Source organism: Octopus sinensis, linkage group LG15 (genome assembly GCF_006345805.1).
Source record: "Octopus sinensis linkage group LG15, ASM634580v1, whole genome shotgun sequence".
Taxonomy (NCBI): domain Eukaryota; kingdom Metazoa; phylum Mollusca; class Cephalopoda; order Octopoda; family Octopodidae; genus Octopus; species Octopus sinensis.
Genome location: NC_043011.1, coordinates 27,108,134 through 27,126,392, shown reverse-complemented (window position 1 = coordinate 27,126,392; position 18,259 = coordinate 27,108,134).

The window sequence follows — 18,259 nt, the reverse complement described above, 5'->3', positions numbered from 1 at the left end:
GTCAGCAGTAACTATATTGTGATGGTAAGGTTGAGAAAGGTTTAGTGAGCTTGGCTATTAGATATAGAAGGAGAAATGTGAGGTTAAAATAAAATAAAATAAAATAAAATATAGTGCAGTTATTTAAAAACCAAATGAAAATGAAGACCGAATATAATTTTAAATTAAATTAAATTAAATCAAAAGAATTTCAAAAAACGAAGGATTAAAATAAAAACTAAAAATTTTAAAAAGTAAAATTAAAGCAAACTAAAAAAAATTAAAAACTAAAAGAATTAAAAGAATTTTTTAAATATATTTTTTAAAAAAAGGTAATAATAAAATAATGATAACAGAAAATACATATATAAAATAAAATAAGATTTTTAAAATTTTTAAATTTAAAAATTTAAAAATCTAACAGGGATCCGATTACTCGAAGCTGAACTCGTCCTTCGGTACGCAAAGACTACAGGGATCGGATTAGTGAACTAGTTAAATGGCAGTTGACTGGGGCGCATGTCAACAACCAGTGGTGTTTCTGTGTTTTCTTGTTGTTGATGATGTTGCTGTTGTTGTAGTTGTGAATTGGGCTGCAGTTGTAGTTTGTGTGTTTGTTTTTGGAGTACATGTTCTTGGAGTAAGGCTGTATACCCTCCTCCTCTTACGCCTGTCCCGTTTTGTGATTGTGATCCATGCTCCGGCCTGCTCTTCGTTCTCAATGTCATTGCTGTTGTCGTCGGTTTGGAGAGTAGGGTGTTCAGGAGAAGTTTGTTTTGCCTGGGAGGCGGAAGTAAACGCCTTCATTGTTTTGGTTTGGCTATCGGGTGTTGGAATCTTGTGTTTATAGTGTTGGAAGCAGTGACTGCTTTGTCTTCTTCGCCAGAGGACAGGTAGCTTTTAAGTGAGTCACGGATTCACATATGTGGAAGTTGACTTTCTACTCTCCACTATCACTGACAGGTGGATGACACCTGAGAGGTCTATCAGGTCAGGTACTTCGTCAATATATGTTTGGTTATTTCGTATGGTCAGTTTCATACCTATACCTGACCAGTTTTGATGAGGTATTTTCTTTATCTCCAGGATAGTCACCTCTTCCTCTATACCCATTAGGAAGGCCGCCACCGACCAAATGATGGATATTTCTGGCGGCACGTTTATCGCCCTAACTTTAGCAAGGTGCTAGCCGCTATAACTGGAGATTAAGAAAAGTTTTTCATTCTTCAGTGTCGTCGCGGAATAAAACCTGACTTCTTCCACAGTCCCAAATCGCTAACGTTTTTCCTCGAGTGATGTAGTTCTTGTTTCTACACGCACCCAAGGTATTTTTTAATTAAGGCCTCAGTAGTGTTTTCCATCCGGCACCATTTTGCTCAATGCAGCGGTATGTATGTAACCGAGCATCTCAAAGCGTTTTCTATCACCCCGGATGGAGTGTTGAGCGCTACTCTTCTCCCGATATTTTCAATAATTTTCAGGCCTGCTTTAAATATTTATTTGTACAGAAATTTTCCTGATTTCTTGCAACACTCGCAAAAGAAATCCCTTTTTCAGCATCTCTTGTTGTGGTGGTGGTCTTCTTCTTCTTCTTCCAATCAGGACTCACGCCATTAGCCACAAAGAATAAAAGATAGACTGGCGGTTGCACGGGCGCAAAAGCTACGTTGTTATCCTCATTCAGTAAACGGTGGCTTTTAACGGGTGGAGAGCTGAACCATCCTGGGGTACAGAGGATTCGCAATCTAGACTAGGGTCTGAAAGTTTACCACACCATAGTGGGTTCCTCTGCTTTGTGGCAGAAGTAGGAAGAAAGAGTGAGAGAAAGTTGTGGTGAAAGAGTACAGCGGTGTTCACCAACCCCACCCCACCGGAGCCTCGTGGAGCTTAGGTGCTTTTGTTCAATAAACACAATGCCCAGTCTGGGAATCGAAACCGCGTTCTTCCGACCGCGAGTCCGCTGCCCTAACCACTAGGCCATTGTGCCTCCACTCTTGTTGTTGTTGTAACGACTGTAACGACTGCAGTGGTTGTGGTGGTGGTGGTGGTGGTGGCAATGGAGACGGTGGTGGTGGCGACGGAGGCGGCGGAGGTGGTGTTCGAGTTTCTTTAAAAATTTTCTTTATTTTTTCCTTCTTTACACTTGTCAACTGTATTATTGTTGAAGTCGTCGTCGTCGACGTCATTATTGTTGTGATTGTTGTTGTCGTTGGTGTTAACGAAATTGTCGAATGTATCGTTGAATTGTTGATTCGCTGAACTTGTCAAAACTTATTGCAGCGACAAAAATGTATTGCTTTCTGTGTTTATTTTCGCTGGCGTGGTGGTGACGTCGTTTACTGTAATCAACACTACGTCAGTATTTTCTTGCTTTGGAGACAAGGAAACATGTCTTGTCATCGCTCATTATAATTAATTCTTTCTCCGCTATGATTTAAAATATTTAGAAAATATCAAAATATTTGCTTTTCAATATACTTCAAGATAGTTTCAAGAATGCTGATGTACGCCGCCTGCAAAACACCGCCCTTAATCCTTTCGAGGTCGATAAATTAAGTACCAATGAAACACTAAGGTCGATGTAATCGGCTGGTTCTCTCCACCTAAATTTCAGTCCTTGTGCCTATAGTAGAAAAGATTATTATTATTATTATTATTATTATTATTATTATTATTATTATTATTATTACTTTTTTTTTCTTCTTTCAAATTTGCTTCCATTTCTTGCCGAGTGTCTTCCCGACTCCTAGGGCAAAGAAACTCATAGTATACATTGGTAGGCCATTAAACCAAACTCAATAGTTCGTTCATTTAAAATTTTTTTTTTTTAAGTTAAATTAAAATACATGAGCAGCAACAGTTCTCACATCGACAATGCTCTTCTCAATATGTGTGATGTACCAGTTTTATTATTATTATTATTATTATTATTATTATTATTGTTGTTGTTGTTGTTGTTGTTGTTGTTGTTGTTGTTGTGTTGTTGTTGTTGTTATTATTATTATTATTATCATTATTATTATTATTATTATTATCATTATTATTATTATTATTATTACCTGAGGTAAAAAGAACAGCTAAAGCAAGATATCCTTGCCAAAGTACAAAGGATCCACTGGTAAGAGAAACGCTAACGTTTCTTTGAACAAAACAAACAGTTCAACTCCAACCCCCAAAAATTCTACCAAGAACTTAACAAAAATAAAATAGACATCAATGCAGCACCAACAGCAGAAGAAGTGGAAGAATTTTGGAAAGAAATATGGTTGGCGAAGGAACTGAGAAAAGGGCTGTCAAAACAACGAACTTAGCACCTGAACAACTCTGGACAACTGAAGATATCACCAAGGCACTGCAAAAACTAAGCAAAAACTAACAAAAACTATTATTATTATATTATTATTATTATTATTATTATTATTATTATTCAGTAGTTTTTGTTAGTTTTTGCTTAGTTTTTGCTTAGATTTTGCAGTGCTTGGGTGACTTCTTCAGTTGTTATAGGGATCCAGAGTTGTTCAGGTGCTAAGTTCGTTGTTTTGATAGCCCCTTTCTCAGGTTGTTCCTTCGCCGACCATATTTCTTTCCAAAATTCTTCCACTTCTTTCTTTCCTTTCCCTTATTTTCTTTGTTTTCTTGTTTTCAGTTTTTCTTTTTTCCCCTTCTTTCCTCTGTCTTTCTTCCCTTTTTTCTATCACATGACTTTGTAAGTGAACAATTTGGTGTTTGTTTTCATGGCCTACTCATGTATACAGTAAATTTCTTTGCCCTAGGTGTTGGGACGGCACTCGGCAAGAAACGAAACAAAATTGAAAGAAGATGATAATAACAACAACAACAACAACAACAATAATAATAATAATAATAATAATAATAATAATTTTAATTATAACAATAATGATAATAATAATCCTCTCTACTATAGGCACAAGACCTGAAATTTGGTGGGCGGGGGCCAGTCGATTAGATTGCCTCCAGTACGTAACCGGTACTTAATTTATCGACCCCGAAAGGATGAAAGGCAAAGTCGACCTCGGCGGAATTTGAACTCAGAACGTAAACAGACGAAATTCCGCTAAGCATTTCATCCGGCGTGCTAACGATTCTGCCAGCTCGCCGCTTTCATAATGATGATCATGATCATCATCATGAGCATGATGATGATAATGATGATGATCATGATGATATGGTATTTTATATGATATTTTACATACAGAAATGAAAGAAAATGTTAGAGAGACATTTTGAAAAGAGTAAAACTGATTTTAAAATCCTACCTGAATGCGAAAAATTTAATCAGTGCAATGAATATCTGGGCAGTCGCAGTAGTTCTTTATGGTGCGTCCATTCTTAGGTGAACAGAAATAGATATATCAAAGTTGGACAGAAAGACTAGGAAGTTAATAACGATACACGGAGCTTTACACCTTAAAGCAAACATAAATAGATCGTATGTTAAGAGAAGGAGTGGTGGTATGGGTTTCGTCCGTGTGGATTACTATATTACGAATGAAAGGAGAACGCTTGCAGAATATTTGGTAAATAGTGAACAAGAGTTGTTGCAATATGCACCAGAGGGTATAGGTATAAATCAGGTGAAATGTTTGATAAGGAAGAATTTAATCAAAGAACTGAAGAGAATAGGAAATAAGATCTCTTACAAATGAGAATGCATGCACAGTTTGAAAGAGATACACAGGATATCAAAGGATAAAACATCAGGGACATGGCTTAAGGTGATTTAAAGCGTACCACTGAAAGCCTTATAATTGCAGCACTTGTTACCAATTTGGTGAAATATAACATCTACAAAACTTCTGGCATCCAGAATGCAAAGACAGTGAAAAGAATGGGGAAAATGTAATCCTCTTGGCAATGCGTACGAAAGGTATAGTGACAGGTACCTTTGTATCCGACCAGGGGTTGGTTAACTTTTTTAGTTACCACCTCGGTAGTAAGATCAGGCTGGAGAAGAGGTGTCAGTCACGAGATATGTTTGTAAAAAGATGGAAGTCTGTAGCTTGCAAGCTGGGTATATTTGGCATCAGGTAAGTGTGACCGGATCAAGAAGTAAAGGTTCTACCCAGATGGCTGGGTTCCTTGCCCTACTATGTGATATTAAATTTGTAAACTTTATATCGTAAATACTGTACACATTATATTGTAAATACTAAAACGTTTTAAGCTACTACACCCTATATGTTTGTCTGTATTTGTATGTCCCCTCTGTGTAACGCCTTAATGGCGAATTTTCAGGAAATAAAGTGGATGTGAGACCCTTAAGCAAAAAGAATACAAACGCCGCTATGTTGAAGTCTGTTTGTACCATTTTTAGCTTTTATGCTGTAAATAGCAATACGAAGTAACAAAGAACTGGTATAAGCATGTGCCTAGAAAAGTAATGCAGGAGGATAGGAAAGCAACGATATTCTAGGATAATGAATTTCTGACACATGAGTTTCCATAGGCGACATCTATATATATAAAACCGTAGTTGTGTGAGTCTGTCCCCTTCGATTTAGATTCCTAACTACTCCCACATTTTGCGGTGCAGTTTAACCAAATTCGGGTATCTTATAGTCGTGATTCATATCGAGCCCGTCTGAGTATTAGCGCGCGTCTACGATGAGTCTACGATTTTAAAAATAATTTAACATCATTTTTTATTCCATTTTAATGCATAATTTTTCGTGTGTCGATGGCGGCGGAGTTGGCGTCCATGGGTCACACCTGCACCTGTTTGCTTCTCCCCCTTCTTCCCTCCCTCGTGAAGCTGTGGGAAGGGAGTGTAAGGAAATCAACGTCGTAAAGCGTTGTCAAGGAGACCAGCGTTCTTTTAGAACAACGACTTCATGGCTTGAAGACACCAAAACAGAAATGGCTAAGAAAGCCCGAATTGGCATCTATAAGAGAAGTAACTCTCTAAAAATGCTTATATAGTTATTTCCCTTACAAACCCGAGCAACGCCGGGCGATACTGCTAGTGAGTAATAAGAGAGTGTAATCGCTGCGCGCAGCAGGTATTATACACTATACCATTGTGCATTGGCTAGCTGGGCTTTTGGTTGTATATCCAGACTCGCCGAATATATGATGATGTGGACACGGCCTATGTCCACGAAACTAAGTAATGCGGAACTTAGTCAAAATGTTATTAAATGCAATGTAAATCCAATCAAATGTATTGAGTGCTACTTCAGCTTTGCTTCTTCACTCACTCGTGTATGTGTGTGTCTCTGTGTGTGTATGTGCTTCTGTATGTGTGTCTCTGTGTGGTTTTGTATGTGTGCGCGCGCGATACTTGTATGTGTGTGTGTGCGCGTACTTGTGTGTGTGTATGTGGTGTGTGTTTGTGTGTGTGCGTGCGTGATTTAATGAGCTCTTTGTTTCATGCTCGTCGGGTGTCCATAGCCTACTGTGCCATGATCCGGCAATTGTTCAGGTTCAAATGACAGCTTCGCTGTGCGAAAGTACAGGAAAAAGAAAGAAAATGTGAAAAAATTACAAGGAAAAAAACTGAAAAGAAACATGAAGAAAAGCTTTAAGGGAAATGTGGATAAATGTTATACTTCTTGAACTTGTTAAAAGAAGAATATTTTCAATGTTGAGTGTTCTCATCTAAAAAATAATATACAGTTCTATATTTAAGAGATGAGGAATTATGTACATTATTTACATTATTTACATTCGACAGATATTTGTCCTCATTTTGTTTGTTGTTAACACAACGCTTCGGCTGATATACCCTCCAGCCTTCTTCGGGTGTCTTGGGGGAAAATTTCGAACCTGGGTCCTCATTCCTAAGGTATTTTTTGATATTATTATTATTATTATTGTTATTGTTGTTGTTCAGGTCACTGCTTGGAATCGAACTTGGAATCTTGGGGTTAGTAGCCCGCGCTCTTAGCCACTACGCCATATGCCCACGGGCATATGGCGTAGTGGTTAAGAGCGAGGGCTACTAACCCTAAGATTCCGAGTTCGATTCCAAGCAGTGACCTGAAGAAGAAGAAGAAGAAGAAGAAGAGAAGAAGAAGAAGAAGAAGAAGAAGAAGAAGAAGAAGAAGAAGAAGAAGATCGAAAAATACCTTAGAAATGAGAGCCCAGGTTCGAAATTTCCCCAAGTCACCTGAAGAAGGCTGGAGGGTATATCAGCCGAAACGTCGTGTTAACAACAAACAAGATGAGGACAAATATCCGTCGAATGTAAATAATGTAAATAATGTAAAAAATAATATGCCTAGGGAGAGTAGTCAAACGGGGAAATGTTAAAGTCCGTTAATCTGTGTTTTTAGCCCGGTGAGACGGAGGGCGTCTTCCAGTTCGATGAAAGAAACTTGTGAAAATCTCTGATCTTAAGTCTAGAAAGTCAGCGTTACCGTTCATATTTCCGGTTCGTTAAAATGCAGTACCAGTCAAGTACCGGGCTCGATGATGCCGACTAACCCACTGTCCTCAAAATTGCTGACTTTGTACTTAAATCAATAACAATTTTATTGGTTTCAAATCCCCTCAAGATTAAGTTCGTATTTCGTTTCGTCTTGTTTTCTTTTATCCAGCCAGACTCGATAAAATAATCTACCAAGTAAGTGTAGGTGTCAATGTAATCCACTTGCCTCTCCCTTCAGAATTGCTGGACTTGAACCTAAATCAGACACCGTGATTATTATTGTTGTTGTTGTTGTTGTCATTATTATTAGGGCAGCGAGCTGGCAGAATCGTTAGCACGCCGGGCAAAATGCATTGCGGTATTTCGTCCTTCTTCGTGTTCTGAGTTCAAATTCCGCCTTTTGGGGTCGATTAAATAAGTACCATTTACGCACTGGGGTCGATGTAATCGACTTAATCACTTCCCCAAAATTTGAGGCCTTGTGCTTCCAGTAGAAAGGAGTATTATTACTACTACTACTACTATTATTATTATTATTATTATTATTATTATTATTATATTATTATTATTATTACTATTGAGTGAGAGAGCAGTGCATGCCATCAAAGTGACACTGGGGTAAAATATACGAAGCCCAGTATACCCATCATGACTACCTGTCTGATAAGAGTACACCAGGCACATGCATCACAAGCATATGTGTGTGACGTAGTGATCTCATATCAAGATAAACAGCACATGACCTTGCAGGTGGGGCCCAGTTAGAATTTTCTTCTGGTCGAGTAACCCAATCCGCTCAAACGGTCCCTGAATAAGGGTTGTTTAAGGATGTTGACCGAAACACCCATGTTTCCAAAGGTGAATTATTCAAACCCCAAAGAATCCCTCTCAACACATGGCTATGATGCTCCCACACTACTTCTGCTCGTGATCAGAGATGCACATATCGTCAGCCACTAAGGAACATGCTCAATTGGTTATGGTCAAACAACTGACAAGCAAATCTGTGGTATTGAGCAGAATATTTACTGTAGCCCATCTTTTATACCAAGACAAATCAATCTACATGATAACATTTCCAATCAATTATGATCAGAAGCCATGAGAGCCACTGGCATTTATAATCATTATTATTATTATTATTATTATTATTATTATTATTGTTGTTGTTGTTGTTATCATTATTAGGGCGGCGAGCTGGCAGAATCGTTAGCACACCGGGAAAAATGCTTTGCGGTATTTCGTCCTTCATGTTCTGAGTTCAAATTCCGCCAAGGTCGATTTTGCCTTACATCCTTTTGGGGTCGATTAAATAAGTACCAGTTACGCACTGAGGTCGATGTAATCGACTTAATCCCTTCCCCAAAAATTTGAGGCCTTGTGCTTCGAGTGGAAAGGATTATTATCATCATCATCATCATCATCATCATCATCATCAGGCGGCGAGCTAGCAGAATCGTTAGCACGCCGGGCAAAATGCTTAGTGGCATTTCGTCCGTCTTTAAAATTTGAGTTCAAATGCCACCGGGGTCGACTAAGCCTTTCATTCTTTGGAGTCGGATAAAATAAGTACCAGTAATTGACTTACAACTTCCTCCGAAATTTCTGGCCTTGTACCAAAATTTAAAACCGTTATTATTATTATTATTATTATTATTATTATTATTATTATTATTATTATTATTATTACTACTACTATTATTATTATTATTATTATTATTATTATTATTATTATTATATTATTATTATTATTAATATTAGCGTAAAAGCTACAGTGAATCAAGGGAATAGACGTTGATAAGTGCATTAAAACTCTACACCTCTGAGTAACAGTTGAAAAGCTTGTTACATGCTACCAAGTCATCATCAATTTCAATGGGCGGCTGTAGTATGTATGTATGAATGTGTATATATGCATGCGTGAATGTGTATATATGTGCATGCATGTATATGTATGGATGCATGTATGCATGTATGCATGTATGTATGCATGTATGCATTCATATATGTATGCGCTTGTATGTACGAATATGTATGTATGCATATATGTACGTGTATACATCCAAACGTGCATGTTTGAGTATGTATGTATATGCATGTATGCAGAGATGTGTGTGCGTGAAATTGTGTTTGTACATCCGCCGTTCCATTAATATTTTACTTCACTTTCTCTGAAATCCAGAAATGCCGACAAAAATCAATAAGCGACAATACTCGTTCACCTAAATGAGACAACTACTGGGACACTTTAGAATCTGAAATTCTCATTTGGTTTCCATATGTCGACAATCGTTCTGAAATATGAAACAATAAATAGTAGATAATTCTGCTGGAACTTTGTCAAACCTGACTTTTAACAACTGGTGTTCACCTTACGTTGCTTTAAAAAAACATTATAGAAACGTATACGAACCTATGACACGAGTATCTTATTTTACAAGATTACAATTAGTAATCGATTTATTGTAGACGTAATGTTTACATCAGCTGCAAGGTGAAATTATATTGCACTGACCGTTGTTTTATTGGTCTTGTTCCAGAATGGAACGTCAATTTTATTACACCTGTATATTATTCCTGATTATTTGGTATAATAAGCTGTACTATTCTTTATTTATAGGACTAACTATTCGCCCCTCGGCACTTTTGTTCATATAATAAATGCATGTGTGTGTCTGTGTATGTGTATGCATGTAGGTATGAATGTGTGTGTGTGTGTGTGTGTGTGTGTGTGTGTGTGAGTGTATGTGTCCCATTTTATATGCATATATGCATCACATTTTCTCGGTTCGGATTATGGTTGTTTTCAAATTTTATATATGATAATTCGTGTTCTCAGGATATTATATAGTATTATGGTATATACGCTTCCTCGGCAACTTCTTAACAATGTACTGTCAGCAATACAGTTTTTTTTTTCTTTTCTTTCTGCGCAACTAATCGCAATAAAGTCCCTAGAAAGTTAGTCAATGAGCATAATACGTAGATGTTCTATTAGTTTAATGCTTAAATATATTATTTCTTTATTGCCCACAAGGGGCTAAACACAGAGAGGACAAACAAGGACAGACAAATGGATTAAGTCGATTACATCGACCCCAGTGTGTAACTGGTACTTAATTTATCGACCTCGAAAGGATGAAAGGCAAAGTGGACCTCGGCGGAATTTGAACTCAGAACGTAGCGGCAGACGAAATACAGCTAAGCATTTCGCCCAGCGTGCTAACGTTTCTGCCAGCTCGCCGCCATAAATGCTTAAATATATACAAACATATGTACACGTGTGTGTGTGTGTGTGTGTGTGTGTGTGTGCGTGCGTGCGTGCGTGCGTGCGTGCGTGCGTGCGTGCGTGCGTGCGTGCGTGCGTGCGTGCGTGCGTGTATCTTTTGCAAATCCTTACATATTGGACAGTGTGGCCGCCGTCCAGGCGACAGACTTACTGAACATCTACGAGGTGTCCCCTTCCAGAAAAAAAATACTCCTCATGCCTGCCGTCTCTGCTCAAATAACCGCTTCGCCTAAAAACACACGGTGTTTGGTCTGGCTTTATACCATGGATCTATTACGAACAGTCTTCGCAAGGACCACCGACACACTTTCTTATTACGAACTTATATACAGTACTAGCAGTATCGCCCGGCGTTGCTCGGGTTTGTAAGGGAAATAACTATAAAGCATTTTTAGAGAGTTATAGCCAAAAAATAGCAAAAAAATGGGAAAAAAATGGTAAATTTTTTGAGAGTTAAAAAGGTCGAGTTGCGTCCCCTAGACAGTCTGTGGTTTGTGTTTCTAATTCTCGACCCCATGTCGAATTTATCGACTTTTTTCAGAACTGGGGGAACTTTTCAAAATTTTTGCTGCGTTAGTTTTGAATTATGACATTGGACTATGTGTGTGTCAAGTTTCATCAGAATCGGTTGAAAGCCGTGGTCAGGGTGAGGGTACAACCTAACAGACACACAGACACGCAGACAGACAAACTGCCGTTTATATAGAGAGAGATAATAATATATATATATATATGCATGTATGCATGCGTGTATATGTTTGTCAGTAGTTCATATATCCGAGGAGAAGCACACTTTAAAACATTAGAACAATAATATTCAGATGGTTGCTTATCATGGCCGGACAGAGAATGACCGTTGGTTTCGCACCTATAAAGCACTGAACTGTATAAGCGACTCGTCAAACACGTGGTCCGGAGATACTTATGCTCTCTAAGCAAGACAGAGAAATACGTCATGATCAGTTGCATTTTGTAAACAAAAAATTCCGGGCGCAGGAGTGGCTGTGTGGTATGTAGCTTGTTTACCTACCACATGGTTCCGGGTTCAGTCCCACTGCGTGGCACCTTGGGCAAGTGTCTTCTACTATGGCCTCGGGCCGACCAAAGCCTTGTGAGTGGATTTGGTAGACGGAAACTGAAAGAAGCCCGTCGTATATATGTATATATATGTGTGCGTGTATGTTTGTGTTTGTCCCCCTAGCATTGCTTGACAACCGATGCTGGTGTGTTTATGTCCCCGTAACTTAGCGGTTCGGCATAAGAGACCGATAGAATAAGTACTGAGCTTACAAAGAATAAGTCCCGGGGTCGAGTTGCTCGATTAAAGGTGGTGCTCCTGCATGGCCGCAGTCAAATGACTGAAACAAGTAAAAGAGTAAAAGAGTAAGAGAATGAAATTCTACTGCAAATAAACGAGGGCAAGTTGAAGCTAACCCCTTAAATCGGTTCCATTGCATTTAAGACGGGTCAACACATAGTCGACTGCTTTTCGCGAATCGGCAAACGAGGAATTCCACGTTTTCAACATGAATATCCTCTGATAAGGGCACCAACTAAACATCCTTTTTTTTTTTTAGTTTAAGTGTTTCGAGATTCTTGCTCTCTCGCCAAACAAAGCTTATATCGTTTACTCCCGCTGAGGTATGACCCCCGTTATTATAGGAGCCTCTATTTAATCAGGTATGGTGTACCCTCTTTTTTTAAACACCATAGTAAATGGCCAGGGTTGTTATGTTACACCTCTCTGGTATCCTAAAGGAGGAATTGCGACTTTAAGACGATAGTTGAACGGATCCTTGTAGGTCCGACATATTTCTCTGTCTTTTCCCTTGCGTTGGTGGTGTTACATGATCGCAGGGTTTTTTGACGCCAGCCTGAAATTTTCATTATCTTTAACGAGTTTCCAAAGACAAATTCTTCCTTTCTTTCTCATCTTTTATTGCCTACCTTGTCCTCTTTGAATACATATATAATTATGATAGCAATCATGAAATTTTATTGTCTCTGATCTCTGCAATAAGTATATCGCTGACAGCTCTTTAAATTTCAACAGTTCTTCAAATGTACAAAACGGGTCGATTTAATTCTCTTCTCCTACCTATGTTTAAAATCATCTAATGACAGCGGATTTTAAAAATTTTTTCATGATGTAATCGTAGTAATTGTAGTATTCATCAATAAGTAAAAGGTGCTGAAACAGCTGTTGCTAAATTTTAAATCTAAAAACTTTTTATCGTTATTTATATCTTTTTTATGAATTTTATATATCTTTATATTTTTATATATATCTTAAGTTTTTTTGTTTTTTTTTTTTTTGCATACCTTATATCTCTTGATAATTTGATTTTTCTCAAATTTCTATATCTGAACACATTTCTTTTTATATTTTAAGTACCTTTTAATTATTTACCTTATCTTTAATATTTAATATTTCTTATCGTTACCTTCCCGTAATTGTTGCATATGATGTAAACTCTTTTCACTTTTATTCTTATTGATATCTCTTTTATATAAACTTTATATATCCTCATATTTTTTATATATCTTAATATTTCTTTAAAATTTCTATTTTTTTATTTTATATCTTAATACATTTCTTCTTTATAATTTTAAGTACCTTTTAAATTTTTACCTTATATCTAGTATTTAATTTTTCTTATCGTTATAATATCATATCTCTGCTATCTTATAGTAGGCTGTTTTATTCCCTTTCAATGATTCCCAATCATGGTTTAGGGCTTTGCCCCAGTAACCTTTATTCCATTATCCTTCAAAGCTTTTTTTCTTTCTTAGTATTCTGGTAATTAGTAACGGTTGGATAGGCTTTCTTCTATTTTTTCCTTTATCCTCTTCTCTCCATCCCCTGCTGCCCTATTATTTCCCCCTGCCTTGTCTGGTAGTAGAGATAAAAGCTTGTGAATGGGTTCCATCACAAATAACTAGGTTGATCTAAACACAAATCATTTTCTTACAACTTACCTGTAGACAATAAGCAACTCCTTGATAGATAGATAAATTCCAGACAAACGGTGCCACGGCTTTCTCTGTTGTTAGAAATGAGGATAATTGGGTCACTAGAGGTCGCTTATTTCTCCCCCACCAGTAAAAACCCTACTAACCTCTACATTTCTCTGATCTGACTAAATGTACATTATTTTGGTAAAGCCATTCTGTCAAATGAAATAGTAGCAGAATCAGTGGAAATGTTTTGCTCTGTGGATTTTAAAATATGTTAATCATTTGGAATGTCCTTGATTGTAAAGTTCAGGTATTCCTCTAAAGAAAATGGTTTCTTTATAATGAGATAATGTTCTCATTAATCAATTACAGGAGTCGTTAGAAACGGCCGTAATGAATTGACACCTGTCCTTCAATTGTTATTTATGTGTGTGTGTGTGTGTGCGTGTGTGTGTGTGTGTACATGTGTGTGTGTACGTGTGTGTGTGTACGTGTGTGTGTGTACGTGTGTTTGTGTACGTGTGTGTGTGTGTCTGTGTCTGTGTGTGTATGGATATACATACCGACATATTTATACATGTATATACATACATATAGATAGATAGATATACACAGAGACAGCGAGTAGTCCCTACATGTACGTGCGTATGTATTTGTGTGCGTGTGTGTGCGTGCGTGCGTGCGTGCGTGCGTGCGTGCGTGCGTGCGTGCGTGCGTGCGTGCGTGCGTGCGTGCGTGCGTGCGTGCGTGCGTGCGTGCGTGCGTGCGTGCGTGCGTGCGTGCGTGAAATTCAGTAAATTCCGTTATTTTTCTTTTCAATATTTTTTCCACTTTGAGACGGCGAACTGGCAGAAACGTTAGCACACCGGGCGAAATGCTTAGCGATATTTCGTCTGTATTTACGGTCTGAGTTCAAATTCCGCCGAGGTCGACTTTGCCCTTCATCCTTTCGGGGTCGATAAATTAAGTACCAGTTGCGTATTGAGGTCGATCTAATCGACTGGCCCCCCTCCCCCAAAATTTCGGGCCTTATGCCTAGAGTAGAAAAGAATATACTCGAAAATGATAAGTCAGTTTAAATAATGGTAGTAGCCATCATGTAAAAACAATACATATAAAATGTACAATGCATTGGCAATTAATTAATTTAATTAACCTTAGTAACTTATGTTTATATAATATATTATAAATTGGTACTCAAGACAGTTTAATCAATTTTAATAGTTATCCCTCATGAACAATGTTTAATGTATATATTGTGTAACATCTAAGGGAGTTACACTCTTTAAGTAAGTTGTATATTCTAGCAGAGGTGAAGGTGGGGGTATGGTCGTCTATACATCGCCAACGTCTCGGACAAGTTTACCTCACACACATACACACATAGAAATATATATAAATATAAATACGTACATACACACATATATATATATTATATATATATATATATATATATATTATATATATATATATTATATATATATATATGTATGTATGTATGTTTGTATATGTATATGTATATGTATATGTATATGTATATATAAAATGATACTCTCCTGTATCTCCTATTTCCATCACTTGCAATGCTTACGTAAGTGCTGACGTAAGAAAAATCAAACTGTAAAAGAAAATTCTATCTGAAATCATATTAATGCTTTACAAATGTATTGCATTTGAAGAATCACAGAAAACGTTCTTCGTCCACCGAGAACACATCATTGATCCACCCACAGAACCACGACACATTATTGAACCGTGGTATGTCTTTAATCTTTTACTTGCTTCAGTCATTGGACTTCGACCTTACTGTAGAACTGCCTTGAACGATTTAAGCGAACAAATCGACTTTAGTACTGGTTTTTCTAAGTCTGGTACTTACTCTATCGATATCTATTGTCGAACCGTTCATTTGCAAGGACACAAACTTAAGCCGGTTGTCAAGAGGTGGTGGTGTTTCAACACAAGCACAGATACACACACACACACACGTGGTAAGTAGCTTGCTAACCGACCACATGGTTCTGGGTTCAGTCCCACTGCGTGGCATCTTGGGCAAGTGTCTTCTGCTATAGCCCCGGGCTGACCAATGCCTTGTGAGTGGATTTGGTAGACGGACACTGAAAGAAGCCTGTCGTATATATGTATATATACTTATATATATGTGTGTGTGTGTGTTGTGTGTGTGTGTGTGTGTGTTTGTCCCCCTAGCATTGCTTGACAACCGATGCTGGTGTGTTTACGTCCCCGTCACCTAGCGGTTCGGCAAAAGAGACCGATAGAATAAGTACTGGGCTTACAAAGAATAAGTCCCGGGGTCGATTTGCTCGACTAAAAGGCGGTGCTCCAGCATGGCCGCAATCAAAATGACTGAAACAAGTAAAAGAGTAAAAGAGTAAAAGAATACACATATATATATATATATAAGAAATATTGAATTTCTAAATCTCTCGTAGAGACATGTACGGTGGTGGAGCGATAGAATGGTTGTATACTGTCATCTAACAAGAACGTGACAGTAGGGGGTACACCACCGCTGTATAGCCCTAGGAAGCATCGAACGCTTCCTGATATATATATATATTATATATATATATATATATATATATATTATATATATAATGTTCAATAATGTGATCGCAGTCTGTAAGTGGAGTAATGAGGTGTGCTAGTTGGATGATGAACGTTTTCTGTGATTTTTCAAAGGAAATTCATTTCTGAAACATTGAGTAGTTAATAGGTTTTAGATAGACTTTTGTTATACAGTTTGCTTAAATTTTACTTACGTAAGCACGTAAGAATTGCAAGTAACGTAATGGGAAATACGTGATAGTATCATTATAGGAAAGAAATAATTTGTGTGGGAAGTAAATTTATCCGAGATGTTGACGATGTATAGCCTGTCATATCCCACCTTCACCTCCGCTAGAATACACAACTTACTTAAAGAATAAAACTTTCTTCGATGATACACAAGAGATAAATTAAACATTGTTTATGACGGATAATTATTAAGATTAATTAATCTGTCTTAATTACCGATTTATGACATATTTTATAAACATAGGCTAATAAGGGTAATTAAACTAGGTAATTGCCCTTTTATTATATATTTTATATGTATTGCGATTATTTAAACTGACTTATCATTTTCTAGTACATTATATAATTAAGTAAATTAGAGTGTTATTCGTCATATGACAGGTAACTGGGGAAATACACTTTTCCTTGAAAGGATAATGTGAAGAAATACGACATACATATGATGATTATAATTTAACATTTATCAAATTTCTTGGTGCTTATACAAAATGATGAAATGAATACTAATTATCAAAAGAAAGAAAACAGAAAAATTAAAAAGATTAAAAAATAGTGGGACTTCTTCAGTTTGGCTCAGAGATGTTTTAGTTATTTTTTTAACTAAACAGTTTGAAACTTCGTATACTGGTGTAATTTCTCACGCTGAACACGGTTTACTTTCAACATTTTTGACAGAGTTTCGTATTTTAGAAGTATAGTATAATTTTAGCCAATCAATGACGTGTATTCAGTTGAAGAAAGCTATTGCTCTATGCGATAGTAGTCGAAGAGTAACACCTTCCGGGTCATTTCTATTAGATGTTGAAGAGAAGCTTTCGGCCGCAAGAAAGATGATACCACCTTTATCCTTTCTAGTCAGCACCGTGCATTCCTAACTCTTGCCTTCTCTACTGGCAGACAACAACTTCTACACTATAAACTACCAACCACTGCTACTACAATTACTGCTGTAAACAAAAGTTAAATAGAACAGAGTGGTGACATTTAGTAGAAATGACCAGGTAGTTGTTGCTCTTCGATTACTATCTCACAGTGCAGTAGCTTTCTTCGGTTGAATACACGTCATTGATTGGTTAAAATTACCTAAATACGACAACTTCAACACGAAATAACTTCTAAAATACGAAATGTTCTCAAAAATGTTGAAAGTAAACCGTGTTCAGTGTGAGAAATTACACCAGTATACGAATTTTCAAACTGTTTAGTTAAAACAATAATTAAAAAACTTGTGAGCCAAACTGAAGAGATCCAAATGTTCAAAAGAAAAATAACTCCGTTGATTTTATATTAATACATTTCAGGTACACACACAAACACATACCCACGTACACTGTCTTTCTCTCTCCTCTCTCTGTCACTTTCTTTGTATATATGTGTATAGCCATATGTATGTATGTATGTATGTATGTATGTATGTATGAATGTATGCATGCATATGAATATATTTATATATATGTGTGTGTGTGTGTCTGTGTTTATATGAATATATATACATGTACGTATATATGTAGATACATATACATATAAAGTATATATATATCACGCATCCATTTCTAAGTAAGTTTGTTCTTAATATATATATATATATATATATATATATATATATATATATATATATATATATATATTATATATATATATACATACATACATGTGTGTGTTTGTGTGTGTGTGTGTGTCTGTGTGTGTGTGTGTGTGTGATGTGTGTGTGTGTGTGTGTGTGTGTGTACGTAGCAAGAACACAAGTGGAATTTTAAAATTCAAACCGACTCGTTCTGCCAACCATTAGCGAGTGTACATTTGAAGAACAATTGAAATTTAAA